The following is a 16,003-nucleotide window of genomic DNA, read 5'->3' as shown; positions in this document are numbered from 1 at the left end:
GAACGTCAGCACTCAAGCAGAGGGACATTTGTTTTGTCCCTGAGTCTGGCGCTGTGCTCTCTTGTAGGGTTTGCAGTGGGTGATATGCTGGGAAGATGTTGAAGAATGGATCTACTGAGCAAGGTGTGGATTTAGTAGAAATAATGCTGTGTTATTTTTCATTATCAGATCTGATTTGTTATATGCCAGAGTGGCGCCTGGCCCTATACGTGGTCAAAGCAATGGTTCATGGCCAAGAGCCAGTGCAGTCTGATGGATCACGGGGTGTTGGTTGCCATCAGGTGCTAGGCTTTCCCCAGCTCTCCATGGATGACAGCCTGGCAGTGTTCAGGAAAAACAGCAGAAAGGGGAGGACAGGGAGGGAAGAGACTGCAACAGTTCTATTTTCCTGTCCCATGAGTGGAAAAAGGTGGTCTTCCTGTGGGACAAGCATGTTGTTTGGTGTCCAGGTTGTGCTTGTTAGATGCCACGACCAGGTTTGCAAGGACAAATTGGTGAGGGTTCAGGTACCTGCAGCAGAACCTCTTCTCTGTCACGGCTGTGGCCACCTCTGAAGGACTGCAGTCACACATCCTGCCTTCTCTGCCCTGTTTCTTCAGTTTCTCCATTAAATTAGTTGATATACTCAGTGCCACCCTGCGCATGTGGTGTCTCGTATCCTCTTCTCCAAGCCTTGGATACATGGGCAGATCTTTGTTTGGCCGCAGTTCAGCAGTCTGGATGTTCCTGTGGTTAGTGCTAGTACGCAGTGCTAGTACGCAGGAGATGTCAAGTTTCTCTAAGTGGTTTTCAAAGACATTAGCTAATGTCTTTGTGCTGGGATCTGGGGGGCTGAAGGCTGTCTCACAACAGGCATTCAACAACAACTTCAAGGTCCTGTGGAAAGACAGTGAAATGGATGTACACATGGACTTTTTCACTGGCCACCTTCTCTGATCACCCTTACTGTGAATATCTGGCTTACACTTACTTCTGGGACTAAAACTTGGGCATGTTCTTCTTTATGCTTCAGGTTCAGAGCTTTCTTCATGCAGTGCCACCACACCACTCCACACCACACCAGGAAAGGCAGTCTGTGACCTGTGGCAGTAAGACCTCCCTGTAGGTATTCTAGCAACAATCCCCTGCCTTCCTTGTCTGAGGAAGATCTCTTTTTACTCAGATTACACTGAAGGGCTCTGTCTATGTGTGACTGCAAAAATCTCTGGATAGGTTCAGAAATCAGTGGGAAGTATTCGTTGTGCAGGACATTTATCATTTTTCTTTTGTAGGTTATACACCAAAATATGTATTATAAGCCAGAAAAAGAAAGCTGCTCCCCAGAGCTTTTTGCTGGGGCATTCAGCATCTTATCTGAGTAAGCGAAATCACAGCTAAGCAAACATAGGCAGGGTCAGGCAGCGTATAGAGCAGCTGGGAACTGCAGAACAAAAGCCTCTTTGCACTCCCAATAAATTGGTCCCATAGGAATTTTGCTTTGAAATTATAATTGACCCAGGGAAGAAAACTATTTCATAGACTTTGAACTCATTAAAAAACTCCATCATTCATCTGCAGTTTATTCCAGACACTTATTCAAAAGAAATTTAATGATCTTTCTAACGAACTTAATTTAATGTTGTTTGGAATGTATCTTATCCAAAGTGCACAGCACTGATTGTAGGAGTGGAAGGTGTTATTAGCTCTGTCAGTTGCAGCCATGAAGAACCTCTCAGGAATTTCAGAAGCTTCCACAATTAGGAAGAATAATTTTGGCATCTTTTCTTTTTTTCTTTTTTTTTTTTTAACCACAGATTTGTGTGGAATTTTGTATATTTAAAACCTTCTTTTTTAAAAAAAGTGAAAAATAGTGGTATCAAGGTAAACCCCAGATTAAGATTTAGAAGAGATTTTTTAAAAACTAACTGTGAGTGGGCTTGCACTGTATTACAAGACATACACAGCACAGTAGGATTTGCCTTCAGCCATCAAACCCTCTAATATGGCTCCCATGTAGGAAAGTATCCCTATTCAGGAAATCATTTCTGTGTGCAGAAATGATTTTGTCCTAGAAGAACTGCTTTTCTCCTAGAGAACTGCTGCAATTTTGTTGACTTCAGGTTATGAAAACATCGCATGTCCTGCCCCAACAGAACGTATCGAGGCATGGGCTCAGCCGCGTGGCTGGGTTTGGCTGCCCAGGGCCTCAGGACAGGCGAGGGCTGGGTGAGAGTGTGGAGCCAGGCGCTGTGCTGCCCATTTTTCCTCGTCGTGTTAAATCTCGTTGATATTCAGGCTGTGGCCGCTGTCTGAGCTGTTTCCTGGGTGCCTTGGGAGCCCCGAGGACCAGCAGGCCCGGCCCAGCTGCGTGTGTGTGAGGAGCCCCCAGCGCCTGCTCCTTCGAGCTGTGCTTTGCCATCGCTGCTCTGCCTGCGCTTTTTCTGGGTCTGTTCTCTGTTGTCTTTGGAGCAGGTTCAATGCTTTTTCACCCTGGGTGAAAATTGGGTAAAGAATAAAGTACGAACAGCTGGTTGAGCTACTGGCATTGAGGGGCCCATTCCTTAAGTGAGGTTTACTCTCAGTTTATTTTTCCTGGCATTTAGCTCAAGACACTTCAGTAAGATAAGATGTTTTCGCCTGGGACAATCCTCAAGGAGATCCAATTTAAAGGGAAAAAAAAATTACACTTCCTTCTCAAACTAGCTCTTGAAATACTTGGAAGGCCCCTTTTGCAGCTGCCTTTAGGTGGTGGGGTGTCCTCCTGAACAAGTGCCATCTGTACACAGCTGTGACACTTGCTCAGTTGTACAGTCCCCATGGCTTTTGGGAACCATTTTTGCTAGTCAAACTGTCTGAATGGCACAGTAGGCAGTGTTTCACCCAAACCGTGCTGCTATGCTAACCCTGGGATGGCAAGAGGCTCTGGAGAAGGTGGTTAAGGTACCTGGAGTGGAAGGGCTGTAAATGTAGCTTGGCAATGATGCTGTAGTAATTTGTTAACTGAACATTGTCACCTGGCAGTGTTTTCCAGAGGTGAATGACACCAAACAAAGTCTTTTTGGTCTTTCATTAGGGACTAATTGTGCACTGCTGACATTAATGGTATAGTTAATTGACTTCTGTGAGCACCAGGCAGAATCAGGAGTTTCAGGAGCAGTTGGTGCCACTGAAGGTTATGCAGAGTCGCTTTTGGTCTCAGTTAATCGACTTTTTGACTGAATTGTACCAAGATGTCAGCACAAGCTGACTTTTTGTAGAAACTGGTGGATCTAAGTGAGTTTTCTCTGATGTCTAAAGAGGGTTGTACTCACATTAGACTCTTACTCAGGAGAGTCTCTGAGACCTTCTTAGCAGTCTTGTCTTCCCACCACTGGTAGGAACTCAGGTCTAAGGTGCAGCAGCATGAGCAGCCAGCAGGTTTGCTAGGAGCAGGTTCAGAATACACATGCTGCTCCAGTCTGATGCTTTTCTCTTGGATTTCATCCCTGACCTGTGCTTTTCCCCATGTCCATCCTGTGAAGGTCCTGAGAACCGCTGTATTGTACACACCTGGGAGAGATGAGGAGAAGAGAGGTGGTGCAGGGAAACCACCCAGCCCTTTAAAAGAGGTGGCCCTATCTCACCCCAGCTCTTGGCCACCTCCATCACACGTGTGGGTTAACCCTGGCACTGAGCATCTCCTTGGGCACCCAGTGAGAAACAGAGCCCAAAGCCTCCCTCAAGGTGCCTCCTGCATCCTGGAGCTCCTGCTGGAGCTGCAGCTCCTAAGTGCACCTGCACAAATCCCTCTGATGCCTCTGGCCCTGCATACTGTGGGGACCCTGCCAGGTGCATTTCATTGGGGTGCACAGGAGAGGGGCCTGCTTGTATGCTTAATACTTTTTAAAAAATGAAAGCACTCAGCCTGCTTGCTGTTAATCCACAAGCTGGATGTCTCTAAGAGCATGTGCAGATGCGAGGCTGGAAACCAGGTCAGTAAATACAAAATGACACTTTTTAAAGTAAAAATGTTTAAATTTCCCGAGGTTTCTTTCTCCAACTCCTGCCTGTAAATCTTGCCGGTGCTGGGAAGCAGCAGGGCCCCCTCTGCTTTCTGAGCTTCTCAAAATGACAAAAATCCCTCAGTGGCAAATCCTGGCATTAGGGGGGGACGGCTACTCAGATTTTCATCGTCACATGTGGAATCAGGAGGCACTGGGGATTTATTGTGGCCAGCGGGGGGGACATTGAGCAAGATTTCTGCTCATCACAGAAAGGGAAGGGGACAAATCATGTGCCAGCCTTAAAGTGCAAAAGAGTAATGTCTTTGGAGGAGTCATTTGCTCTCCCTTGGAAAGGTGATGCCTGATTTTGTTTTGATTCCTCGTCTGGATGTCTCTACCCAGAGCAATTTACTCATTTCTTTCTGTGTTGCAAGACTGAAGTAGCAGAGGAGCCGCTGGAAGATAACAGAGCACAGATGAAGATCACGTCAGATTCAGGCTGTTGTTAACTGTCCTCAGCAGCTAAAAGCATTCTGGGCTCTGCTTCACTGGGAGGAAGATTGTCCAAGATAACCAAAGAGGTCCCCTTCAAAATCCCCATTGCCTGATCCCACTCATCCTGTAGAAACAGACCTAAATTTTCTCTAACAGAGGTATTTCTCATATGCATTTCTCTCACAACAAAATCGTAATTATTGTTGTGTAGCTTGTGCACAAAACTCTCCTATGTGTTTTAAGCATGTGACATTTTTCCAAGAATAAACAATAGAATGGCTCTGAAATGTTCACAAACCTTTCCTTTCCACTTTCTAACCTCTAGAGAGCAAGTAGAAAATATTCAGTGCTTTCAAATGTTAATGAAATTTTGTATTTTGAAAGAAAAGAAAGCAAACAGAAAAATATTCCCCAAATAATGCAGTGACTCTGTCCCTGCATTCTGCCATCTCCAGTCACTTCGTTCCCTTCATCTCATTGAGAAGTTCATCCTTGTGTCACACGTTGCTGTTTCTGCTGACAGGTTGAGCAGCTGAGCTTCTTTAAACAAAGGGTAATAATGTTTATTCCAGTCCATGCAGGACAGAGTCAGTCTGCAGTGGAGATGCACAGGGGAGGAGTGTTGAGGAGTAAGCAACACTGGTCTCAGTTGGACTGGGAACTACTCAGCCCTCTAGGACAGGACCTGTCATCTCTTACCTCCTTGAGCATCATAGGCCATGTTGCAGTCACGTCCTTTTTTTTCTGGCTCTCAAGAGCAAAAGCACCATAAAGAATAACTAAAAAAAAACTGGAATGTGGTACTTTTAATTAAATGTTAAAATAAAATGAACACCACCACCACCAACAACAGAAGTGCTGGACACATCAGTCTGCCTCCTTCTCAGTGATGAACTCTGTTTAGCCAAAAGAAGACTATTTTCTACCATAGCAAGATTCACGTCCCCGTCCTGGTGACACATCATCGCAGCCCTCTGCACTGGGACCCAGCAGTGCAAGCTGCACGGTCACCCTTGGGCAGGAGGAGGGCAGAGACAAGTTTCTAGTTGGGCTGATAGACCTGTGAAAAATCAGCAGAATGTTAACCTGAGGATTTGGCCCATAGCCCATGCTACAGAGAGAAGAACAAAGGTGAAGAGAGCAGAGGGAGCTGGCTCTCCACCTGTTTTCAGCCCACCAGCATGTTGGCTTTTCTCTCTTACAGATGTGAAACCTGAACATCTCGCATCTTTGTAAAATCCAGGCAGGTTGCTGGTGCTGGTGTGGATGACAATGGTTGTGCATCCTTATTTTTAATGGTTCAGTCTGGGCTGTTGCTATGGTTTCAGCACTAACGGATCAGGTTGTAGGAGGCAAAGCAACCCCTGAGAGGAAATAAACCAGTGCTGCTTTGGGAAGGTATTATTAAATATTACTTTGTTGTTATTATTGCTGCTGGTTTCATTCCTTCATCTGCTGGGCGTTAGCAGGGGTGGTGATTAAAAGCACCCGCCCCTGGTGTGCCGTGCGGGTGGTTTGTGTCCTGCTGCCTCCAGTGCTGCCTGCAGATCCTATAGCTACTTTTGAGAAAACCCCAGGACTGACCAACCGCAGTCTCCATGGCCAAATCCAAGCCTCAGTCTCATTCCTTTTCAGCCACCTACCGTGAGTGTATCTGCAGGTGTTACCCCAGAGGAGATCGGCCCATTTTACAGATGGGAAAAACAAAGCACAGAGCTGCAGAGTGACTCACCAGGGTCCCCAGAGAGAGAAGCAGGAGTCAGATCGAGGTCTTTTCAATCTCAAGTCAATGCTTCATTCGTTTCATTAAACTGAGCATCTCTCATCTCCCGTGTCAGTGATTTCCCCTGGGTGGAATGCAAAGCTTTAGGCTGTTTTGGTCTTGGAAGAGCTTTGTACAACCCCTCCAAGATTACCTGTTCTCACCTTGGCCGAGACCTTGGGATGACCTGGGTCAGCGTTTCAGTGTGGAAGTCTCTGATTTAGCAGTAAATAGTGCACCCCCGCTGCGGCCTGTCACTAACCCATTATAAAAGCACCCTTTTGCTGCTTGCTTACCTGTGCTAGTGAAAGAAAAGTAAGTGCTAGGGGATTACTCTGCTAATGAATAGACCTGTGTGTGCATGCATGTAGCGCAGCATCTTACAAGTCCATCTCAGTGCTTTTTAGGTCTAAGAATGAAAGTTATAATGAGTAAAATATTGATTTCCCATAAAAGGGTTTTAATCAAATGCCCTGACACCCCAAGGGGGACAGAACTCTGCTACAACACCAAATTGCACTTCATATGCCATCTATTTTTCAACCACTGTACAAATGAGCCTGCCCACCGGATATTTTAGCGTTCCCAGATGTCATGCATCACGGGAAGCAGGGAGAGCTGTGAGGATAGCCAGTGCTGCCTGGCTCTGGAAGAGTACGGTCTGACAAACCTGCTAAGGGGCTATGGAGAAAGCAAGACAGGAGAAGAGATCCGTGACGCAGACCAAGGACAAGAGGCTTGCCTTTAATTGCTGTCATTACCAATATATTCAGCTGACCTGTGGCATCAACTCAGGAATTAATTTTTACACCTGTTCCTTGTCCCCCGTCATCCATTGCCTACATGAGGCTGGCTGCTGACATCCCCTTTGAGCTCCCTCTCCAGAAGGTGCCCAGAGATCTCCTGCAAGCTTTGGGCAGAGAGCATGTGCTCGTGGAGACAGTTCTGCCTGCTGAGAGCAGTGCCAGCTTGTCACAGGTTATTCCCTTATGCTTCAGGCAAAGTGTGAGCCTTGAACAAGGGCTGAAACAACAGAGAGCAGCAAAAAACAACTGAGGCAGGATCTACCCTCTGCTATACTTCATCCCAGGCTGGCATCAGGGCTCCCAGCCCAATGGGGCTGTTTCTCCTCAAAGAGGAGCATTGCAGGACCCAAAGCTTTCCTCATCTTTGCATTAAATTCTAGGAGCTTTTGCCCCACCCTACCCCTTTTTTTTTTTTTTTCAAATTTGGAAAAAATTGTCCAAGATAAAGCTTAATCACTGGGGCTCTACTTTTTGGAAAGCATCTGATACGGTTCTTGGCTGTTACAAGTCAACACCTCTCCTCACTTCAGTTCGTACCACTGGAAATCTGCTTGCTAGTCCTCTCCTAATATTATACAAATCTCCAACCATGGCCAAATCTTCTTTTTTATCAGTAGGTTTTTATTCCTTGGATCTTCATTAATGTTTTCATATTTTTATTAGTATTGTAGCTATGAGAATTGTGTGTTGAGGTGTGGGGGGGTTAGTAATAAAGTATGACTAGAAGCAGTGTTTATTTTATGAATACATAATTTCAGTTCTAGAATAAATTACCCAAAGGGGGCAAATGTGTCTTGCTGCAGTCTCTGTCTCCTGCAAGTTTGCCAGCCCTTGTGGTTTTACCACGGGCCTCAAGTCTGTCTTCTTAAAACTTGAGTTCCTATAGGGGTATCAGTTGCAAACTTCCTCACTTTCAAAAAAGTAGTAGTGTAATTTTGGCCTATCATGGGGAAAAGCCTGAAAACTCAACCTGGTCTTGCAGGTTAGGAAAAAAAAAAAAAAAAGAAAAGGCAAATGAAAACAACTCAAAAACTCTAAGACAAGTTTTTTAGAATATCAAGAATAAATTCATCACAAGATTTTGGCACGTAGCGCTTGCTGAGAGATAAGATGGGACCGGTGAGATGGTAAAACACCCAGATTGCACAAATGGGATGGGAAAGGACATTCAGCTTTGTGTCATGCTTCATGGCAGACCAGGTACAGGATCTACATTTTTAAATGAGAGCGCTTGTTCACATTAAGCTCTTGGCTGGATTTCAGTGTCGTCCCCCCCTGCCTCCCCCCCGCTTCTGTGGCGTTTGAAGGCTGTGAGCCAGGGGAGGCTGGGCTGGACCTCGTGCCCATCCGAGCAGGTGAGCTCTTCTGGCTGCAGGACACCAGCAAAGGCCCAGGCAAGAGACTCAGAAACCAAAAAGGTTTAGAAAATCATTGGATGCTAGCATGGTCACAGAAACACAGAATGGTTGAGGTTGGAAGGGGCTTCTGGAGGCCATCTGGTCCGACTCCCCTGCTCAAGCAGGGCCTCAGAGAGCAGGATGCCCAGGACCATGTGCAGATGGCTTTTGACTACACCCAGCCTGATCACCTGTGTGCACCAGGCAGGGAAGAGCGATGCCTGCCTCCTGGATTGCTCAGGGGGGGTGTGCCAGCAAAACTACCAAACCTGCTCTTCAGAGGATGGTCCAGCGCTCAGCCCCAGCCTGCTGTGTGCATGATGTGTTCCCCTCATTCAAAGCTGAACTATGTGGACATGGACAAGTCACATCAGTCTAAGATGGCAAAAGGACCCAGGGCTCAGTTGAGTCAGGGCTCAACTCCAGCTTTTGTACCTTGTCACAGGCAAAGGTGAAGAAAGCATCAAAGAGCGTTTGCAATAGGAGATCAGCTGTTCCCATGAAGCGTGGTCTGCTCGCTTCTTCACTTCCTCCAGGCAAAATCAAACAGCCTGAGGTCCCAGCTGATTTCTGGGATAGCTGAAAATAAACAGACTTGAAACATAAGTACAAATTTCAGCATCCAAATCACTCTGACCTTTCCAAATAGTTTGATTTAGACTCAGGTGGTGCCTGGGTCTTTGTTCCATGATCTGACTTAAGGTCTGCACTGTTCTTCGGATAGTTGTCTCCTAGATTTTGCCTCTTCTCTGAACGTGTTCTCCAAGCAAACTTTATAGCAGGGGCTACTAACTGGCATCCAAACAGGAGTTAAGGAAAATGTAGTTCAAGTTGGCATGCACTCCCAACATACCCTCACCTGTCCAGTCATCTCCTTCCATCATAAGAAGATAGAAACCTGGATAGAAATCTGGGTCTGGGATGTGGTTGTTTCTAGCAGTGGCAGAAGGCATTTCTCTGCTGCTTAGGAGTCAGCTAACTTGAGAGGACCTTCATGGTATTTCTGTGGACCCCAAGGTACACACTTCACTTGAGTAAAATAAGCAGTGCATTGGGAACCCGGATGAAAGCGTTGTCCTTAGGAACCACTTCAAGCATTTCTGGGAGCCCGTTGTTCTCACTGACTTGTGCTACTATCGTTTGTTTTCATTGCTTTCTTATTTACTCCCCACCCTCCTCTTCTGCCTTTACGGCTGGGAAGTTCTCATGTATTTATTGCGCTTTGGTTTAACTCAAATTGCCTTGGCTTTGTATCAGAGAGACGGAAAACATTATCACCAGGCAATCAGTATGCTGGAGTGCTCCCCTGCCTGCTTTCTTTCTGAATACTTATTTATCCATCCTGGAGGAGGTGAGGGTGTGCAGTGTCACCATCTGTGCCTTGCTGTCCTGCCAGGAGCGTCCTCCTGGTCCAATATCCCCAAATGGAGTCAGACGCCTGTGGCTGGGTTCTTCCAGGAGTTATCTGAACTGCTCTTGTTTTGATTAGAGTGGTTTGTCCTTCCCTGTCACACATAATTTCTGTTACGATGGCTCATTTTTCTTGGCTGTAAGTGGAATTGCAGAAAACAGATAAGTTGTCTTGCTCTTCCTGGCTGATGAATCATGCTGCCTTCCTTTTCACGTCGCACACTCTCTAGGTTCACTGTTGCCTCTTCTCCACAATAAATACTTTCCTACACCCAGTGCTCTGTAAATCTCACACAAGGCCCAGAAAGCTTTAAAAGCACTCTCTTAAGTCACCCTGTGGCTGCTATGAGAACCTGCAGAGATGGTGCCCTGAGCAAGAGCATTTTGGCCTTTTACATGGGTTTTGCAAATAAGTGGAAAAGGCAAGAGTGGGAATAAAGCAGGGGTGAGGACGACTGATGTGGGAGCCAGCACATCTCCGGAGCTGCAGGGCAGTGGGGAGGACATCCCCGCCTGGTGTGGATGTGCCTGCCAGCTCCTGGCGAGGAGGCTGTTGCTCCCCCAGGCGCCTCTGTCCTGTCTTGCACTTTCTTGCAGGTTGACCCTGGGACAGGAGCTGATGGTGCAGCCCCAGCAGCTGCACAGCTCAGCCAGCTCATCACTGTTCTCCATCCCCTTTCCAGGGCTTCTCCTGCAAGGCAGATCTTCAGGTTGGTGTGGCAGCCTTGTTCCTGCAGCTCTTCTGGGCTGAACTGCTTACTGGGAAAAGCCTCTCTGCATTTCTCTGCTCAGGCTGGCTCTCAGCACAGAGCCGGGCTGAGAGCTGCTGGCAGTGCTTGTGGCCCCGTCCTGCACCCAGGGACACATGAAAGCCACCCTAGGACTTGAACCCTTGGAGAATGGGACTCTGTGCTCAACCAGCAACATTTGTTCCCCTGCTCTAGCCCAGCTCTTGAGACATGGCCACCCGACTTGGTCTTAGGTGTGGTGGGGTGCAGGATGCTCTTCCTCTGGAGCCACAGCACCCAGTACCCTGGGTGGAGACCACTGCCTTCACAGCCGGGCTCCCCTGGAGCCACCAAGTCCCTTCTGAAAGCTGGAGGCTTCTGGAAAACAGTAGTAAGTGACAGCCCAGGAAATAAATCAGTGGCAAGTCATGGATATCAGCAAAGTTGCACCACCTCCAGAATTAAGGTAATGAGAGAATGAGACCAGGAGCAATGAGCTATCTGCTGTCACTGCTAGGATGTGATTAGAATAATTACTGTTTTTTCTACAGGTGTGAACTGCAGGACAGATTAGGAAATAGGGCCCCTTTGTGTGTGGCATGGGGAAGTGAACCAGAGGACAATCTTGCTGCAATCCTGTGGCCCTTGGTGGGCAGTTGGGAACTGGAGACCCTGGTGAGCAGCCCTGTCTGCTGCCCACCTCTTGGGTTTTGCAGACAGGACTTTGAAATTTAACCAGAACACCTGAAACCATTACATTCTATTAACAGCAGCAATCTGTCTTAATTTCTTACAGCTTTGCATGGGGTTTTTGAAATATAAATAGGTTAACGGGTTTAATGCTCCAGTTCATACTCCCTGGCATGGGCCTATTTTCATTATGGTTTATGACAGTAGGCAAGACTGAACTACATAAAATTAGTAGACACAACCATAAAATCATGGAGACATTTCTTTTTATGTCACATTTTATATGACTCTGCACTCCTGTTGCTACTTTAAAACAAAGGCTGAATTGTTGGTGCAGTCACTTTAGCTCTGCTGCTGCCGTGAGCTTTGGTGCCATCCGTGACGATCAGGGCTCCTCGGCGAGGTTGCACACTGCCTACGTGTGGTTTGCACCAGGAGGAGACTTTAGCAAATGCTGAGTTAGCTACGTGGGCAGAGGAAGACTGGATCAACCAGGTTGAGGATGGGGAGGTTTTCTGGTGAAAATCTGACTGTATCTGCATTACAACAAAAATCCTGAATCATTTAAAAAGTACATCTGAACATCTCACGCTGTCAGCTGTTGAGAAGCGTCACAAGGTTGATCACAGATAGCCAGGTCTTTCTCACTTGCTAACTTTCACCACTTTCCATTCCCTTCTGATGTCACATCACAGTTTTCTGTGCACCAAAGTATCTGGACTTCAGGTGTTTTTTACTGGCAGAGGTAACGTGTGTCTCCAGATGTGTGCCTCATCTCCTCGTGGGAACACTAGGACATGAGGCAAAGGCCTCAAGTTGTGCCATGGGAAGGTTTAGATCAGATGGCAGGAAGAGTTTCTTCATGGGAGGGGTGGCTAGGCATGGCAATGGGCTGCCCAGGGAGGTGGTGGGGTTGCCATCCCTGGAGGTAGTTAAGAAATATGGGGATGTGGTGCTTAGGGACATGGTTTAGCAGTGGACTTTCAATGTTAGGTGGATGGTTGGACTTGATGTTCTTAGAAGTCTTTTCCAACCCGACTCATTCTAATGATTAAGTTAGCCTTAGGAGGACTGCTTCCAGGAGCTGGTCCCGAGGCAGGGATTTTCCAGCTTGTGCAGGAGGCTCCTATCCCTGACCATTCCCCTCTGCTAGATCCATGCCTGGGGAGGATGGAAAGGGGAAAATAAGATAAGTGCACTTTATTCCTTCTGCAAGCACTCATTTTGTAATCAGGCTTCTTGCATGTTTTGGCAGTAGCTGTTAGCCTACCCCAAAATCTAATTTTTAGTCAATGAACTACTCACCTGGAAACTTGCTTCCCAGCTTTATTCTAGCAGTGCTTCATTCATTGTGTTCAAATAACCATATTCTACCCAGCCTACTAACCCTGTTCACTCTCTTCGCCTAATTTGTACAAGAGCAAATGAGAGATGCCTTTGTCTCCGTACTGTATAAAATATACATTAGTACTTTCACGTGGGATGAGCAAACCGCTTTATTGGTCAAATAACCTTACTTCAGAGTAAATTCTCCCACTTCCCTGTGGGAGAAAATCCTCAGTCCATTCATTTTTCAAACATCTCTTGTAAATTAAGACCTTGGTATTTTCTAAAGCCCCTCACTTTCCTGCCTCATCATTTGTAAGCTTCTAATCCCTTTAATCTTTCTCGTCAGGAGATGTCCAGGCAGCAGGGAACTGTGTAAAGGTGTGGAAATCTCATCAAATTCCTGTGTAATGCCCTCCTGCTCTGTGCTCCTGGTCACTCTGCAGTGACACATTGCCCAGCTGCTGAAGGCAGATCAAGGAAGGGCGGTACCTAAACACCTATTTAATACCTGCACCTATTTAATGTCTATATTTTTCCATCTCCACTTCATTCAGCTAAAGTGTGTTTCCCTGAGATTTGAACTGGTTCATTAAAGGTAAATAGTGGAAGTTCTAGAAGTGTTTTGTTATCTAAATGGGCAAGTAAGCTCAAAATGACAGACAACTAATGTGCTGGAAGCATGAATTGCCTAGTCCATGGCTTAATGACGTGGTGACTGCATAAGACCGCTCAGCCTCTCAGTCTGGCAATGGTGGATCTTTGTTTTGGCAAAGCTGAGTCCCACCTTCCAGGGAATTTTGCCTGAGCAAGGATCACAAGCTCAGCAGTCTCCTTTCCCAGTAGTACTGCTGAGGCTGCACCAAGCAGATTGGCCTGGGAGGCTCCCCACACCAAGCCAGTCCTGACTGCCTGTTCTGGCACGTGGTGGGTGACAGTCCCTAGGTGGGCACACAAAAGGGTTCATCAGTCAGGAAAGGAGCAGTTGAAAATACCCATATCTCTTTGCATAGGTGGCTCCCAATGTTCAACCATACAGTTCTTTGTTCCTGCTGGATGAGAACTGAACCCTCAACAAAACACGAGCATCCCTTCCCTTCCCAGTTGTAGTGCTGAACTGAAATTAGGATTCATCTGTAGTAATGACTGTCAAAAATTGAAAGAAAATGTAGATTTAGCTTCACTGACATTTGAAGTAGGACCTGAGCATTCTTTAAACGGGGAAGCTGGGCTTTAAAGTGTAATTTGACAGCCAAGGGCACATTCTTGTAGATACTACAGGTCCAGGTAAAGTGGTAAAACCAACATCAGCCCTAGCAAGGCAACAGGATCACCTCCTGCTGGATCACCAGCATGTCCTGGTGATGACAAAGGAAGGAGAAGTACTGGAGGGAAACAGATGCATCATGTGCATGAGCAGTCATGTATAATAAGGTGCTGAATGAATTTATCAAATCAAATTATCCCTTCATCTGACCACTCAGGTCCTGGGACTGCCCTGAATTCCATACTGACAAATACATGGTAGCAGGTTTTTTTAGGAGAACAATCCATCTGGTTTTAAAAACATGAAAGAAACTATCAAAATAAGTGGTCTCTCAGGCTGATTACCCGCAATGTTAAGCATTTATACTTTTGGTTTGTTATCTGGGCCTGTCTAGTTTCAACTATGGGCTGATGGATTGTGTTGCATTTCTGTCTATTTGATGGATAAATTCTCTTTCTGTTTGTGGTCTTTGTAATGGCACTTACAGCCCCTGGTCAAGTCATCATGGAACATCCTCTTTGTCCAGCTACAGAAATTTTGTTCTGGAGATGTCAAAAAAAAAAAAAAAAAGTTTTCCAATCCTTAAGTAGTTCTTATGCCTGAGCTGGCTCCAGTCTGTCTGTGTTTTCCTTGCCAGCTTTGAATTTTGCCTAGGAATATTCTACCAGAGCCAAAAGCAGAATTATTGATGCCTCCTCAAAGCATTGCCTGGCCTGATCACCCCAGCACTTCATAAGCTCTTTGGGGTCCACAAAGACTTTCCAAATTTTCTACTTCCCAAAGCAGGTCACCTCACCATGTGAGTCCTGCCCACATGCTGTACTCCAGGCACCATGCATTTGGTTGTGACCCACTCTCTTTATTATTTTCTGCTTTCCGCAGTTTTGTCTCACCTGCAAACAGCAGCAGTGATGGTTTAATGTGTTCCTGCAAATCATTAACAAAGACAGAAAACCTCTTGGGTGCAAAACCCACTTGTGGTGAGATACCAGGAGCTGCTGCGTGCTGTTGGTGTCCTCTCACATGGAGACCTCTCAGTTGAGCTGGATTTTAGTCCAGGATGATGTTGTGGTGTTCAGATTTCTCAACAAAAACATGTTCCCAATCAAACAACTTAAGTCTCAGTTGATCACATTGATACTATTATTGACTCTACAAGCAACTTAGGATCTTATTGTGATATGATCTTGCTATACTTTGACAAGATCAGTTTTCCATATGTGTATGTTGATTGACATTAATTATCTTAAAGACATTATATATAGCAGCTATCACTGTCATCATTTGCATTTACAGGTTTCTGTTCATCAAGGTGATTTGCAACCATGAACAAATCTTCATGCCTTTATATTGATCCCAAAAAAGCAACCTCTTTATGCAGATGTGGGCATAGGAGGGTTAAAAATGAGAGTGAAAGAAAGGGGATTTCTCCCAGCTTTCCTGTGTGAGGTGTTCTCATGGGTGCTTCAGAGGCCGAGGTTACGACCTCCTCACATTAAGGATGATCAGCACCCGTAATGCAGAGCCCTGATGGCATGTATGTCCACCTCTCAGTTTCAGTTGGCCTCCTGGATTGGCAGCCAGTTGCAGAGACAAAGCACATCTGAGCCATATGGACTAAGTTAATGGCTGCAGTGATATTTAGTCCTCCATGCTCAGGAGTGAGAGGTGAGCTGACCATGAAAAAAGACACCGCAAAACTAGAAAGATAAACATCACTGCTTGTGAATTCCTATTCTGTGGGGAAAAAATGTTTTAAAAAGCCTGATGTGATAAAAGCTGAAGCTGCAGGTATCAGAAAGCAAGCCAGCTTTTTTCCCCATCACATCTCTGGTCCAGCTGTGCTCACAATGAGTCCATCCCAAAGGCTCCCATGGGGTGCTGGTCTCGTGGAGCTGCAGAATGTACCCAGGGCTGGGACATCCTCAGCCAGTTATGCAAAGCACCAACTCCCACCAGCACGGGACCAATTACCATGGAGCAGCCTAGTGCAGACCCCCAAGGGCTGACACATTCAGCAGATGACCTTGGTGAAGTCTTCTGAGCCCACCCTGCCTCTTCCAGAAACCCAGAGAGGGTTCTTCCAAGCTCACGGAGATCACCCGCCTTGTACCAGCTGATGAGGAGGGTTCTTGCCAACCTCGTGGGCTCAGGAGCTGG

General features: G+C 46.3%; 1 protein-coding gene across 6 annotated transcripts in view; it reads left to right on the top strand.

The window, feature by feature from the left end:
* RALY (RALY heterogeneous nuclear ribonucleoprotein) overlaps positions 1 to 16,003 on the top strand; it is a 116,188-nt gene that overhangs the window by 66,616 nt on the left and 33,569 nt on the right. The gene's annotated exons all lie outside the window — the stretch shown is intronic.

Source organism: Netta rufina (assembly GCF_964035555.1).
Source record: "Netta rufina genome assembly, chromosome: 16".
NCBI lineage: Eukaryota > Metazoa > Chordata > Aves > Anseriformes > Anatidae > Netta > Netta rufina.
The sequence above is the reverse complement of the archived record's forward strand: the minus strand, read 5'-3'. Positions and strand labels throughout refer to the sequence as shown.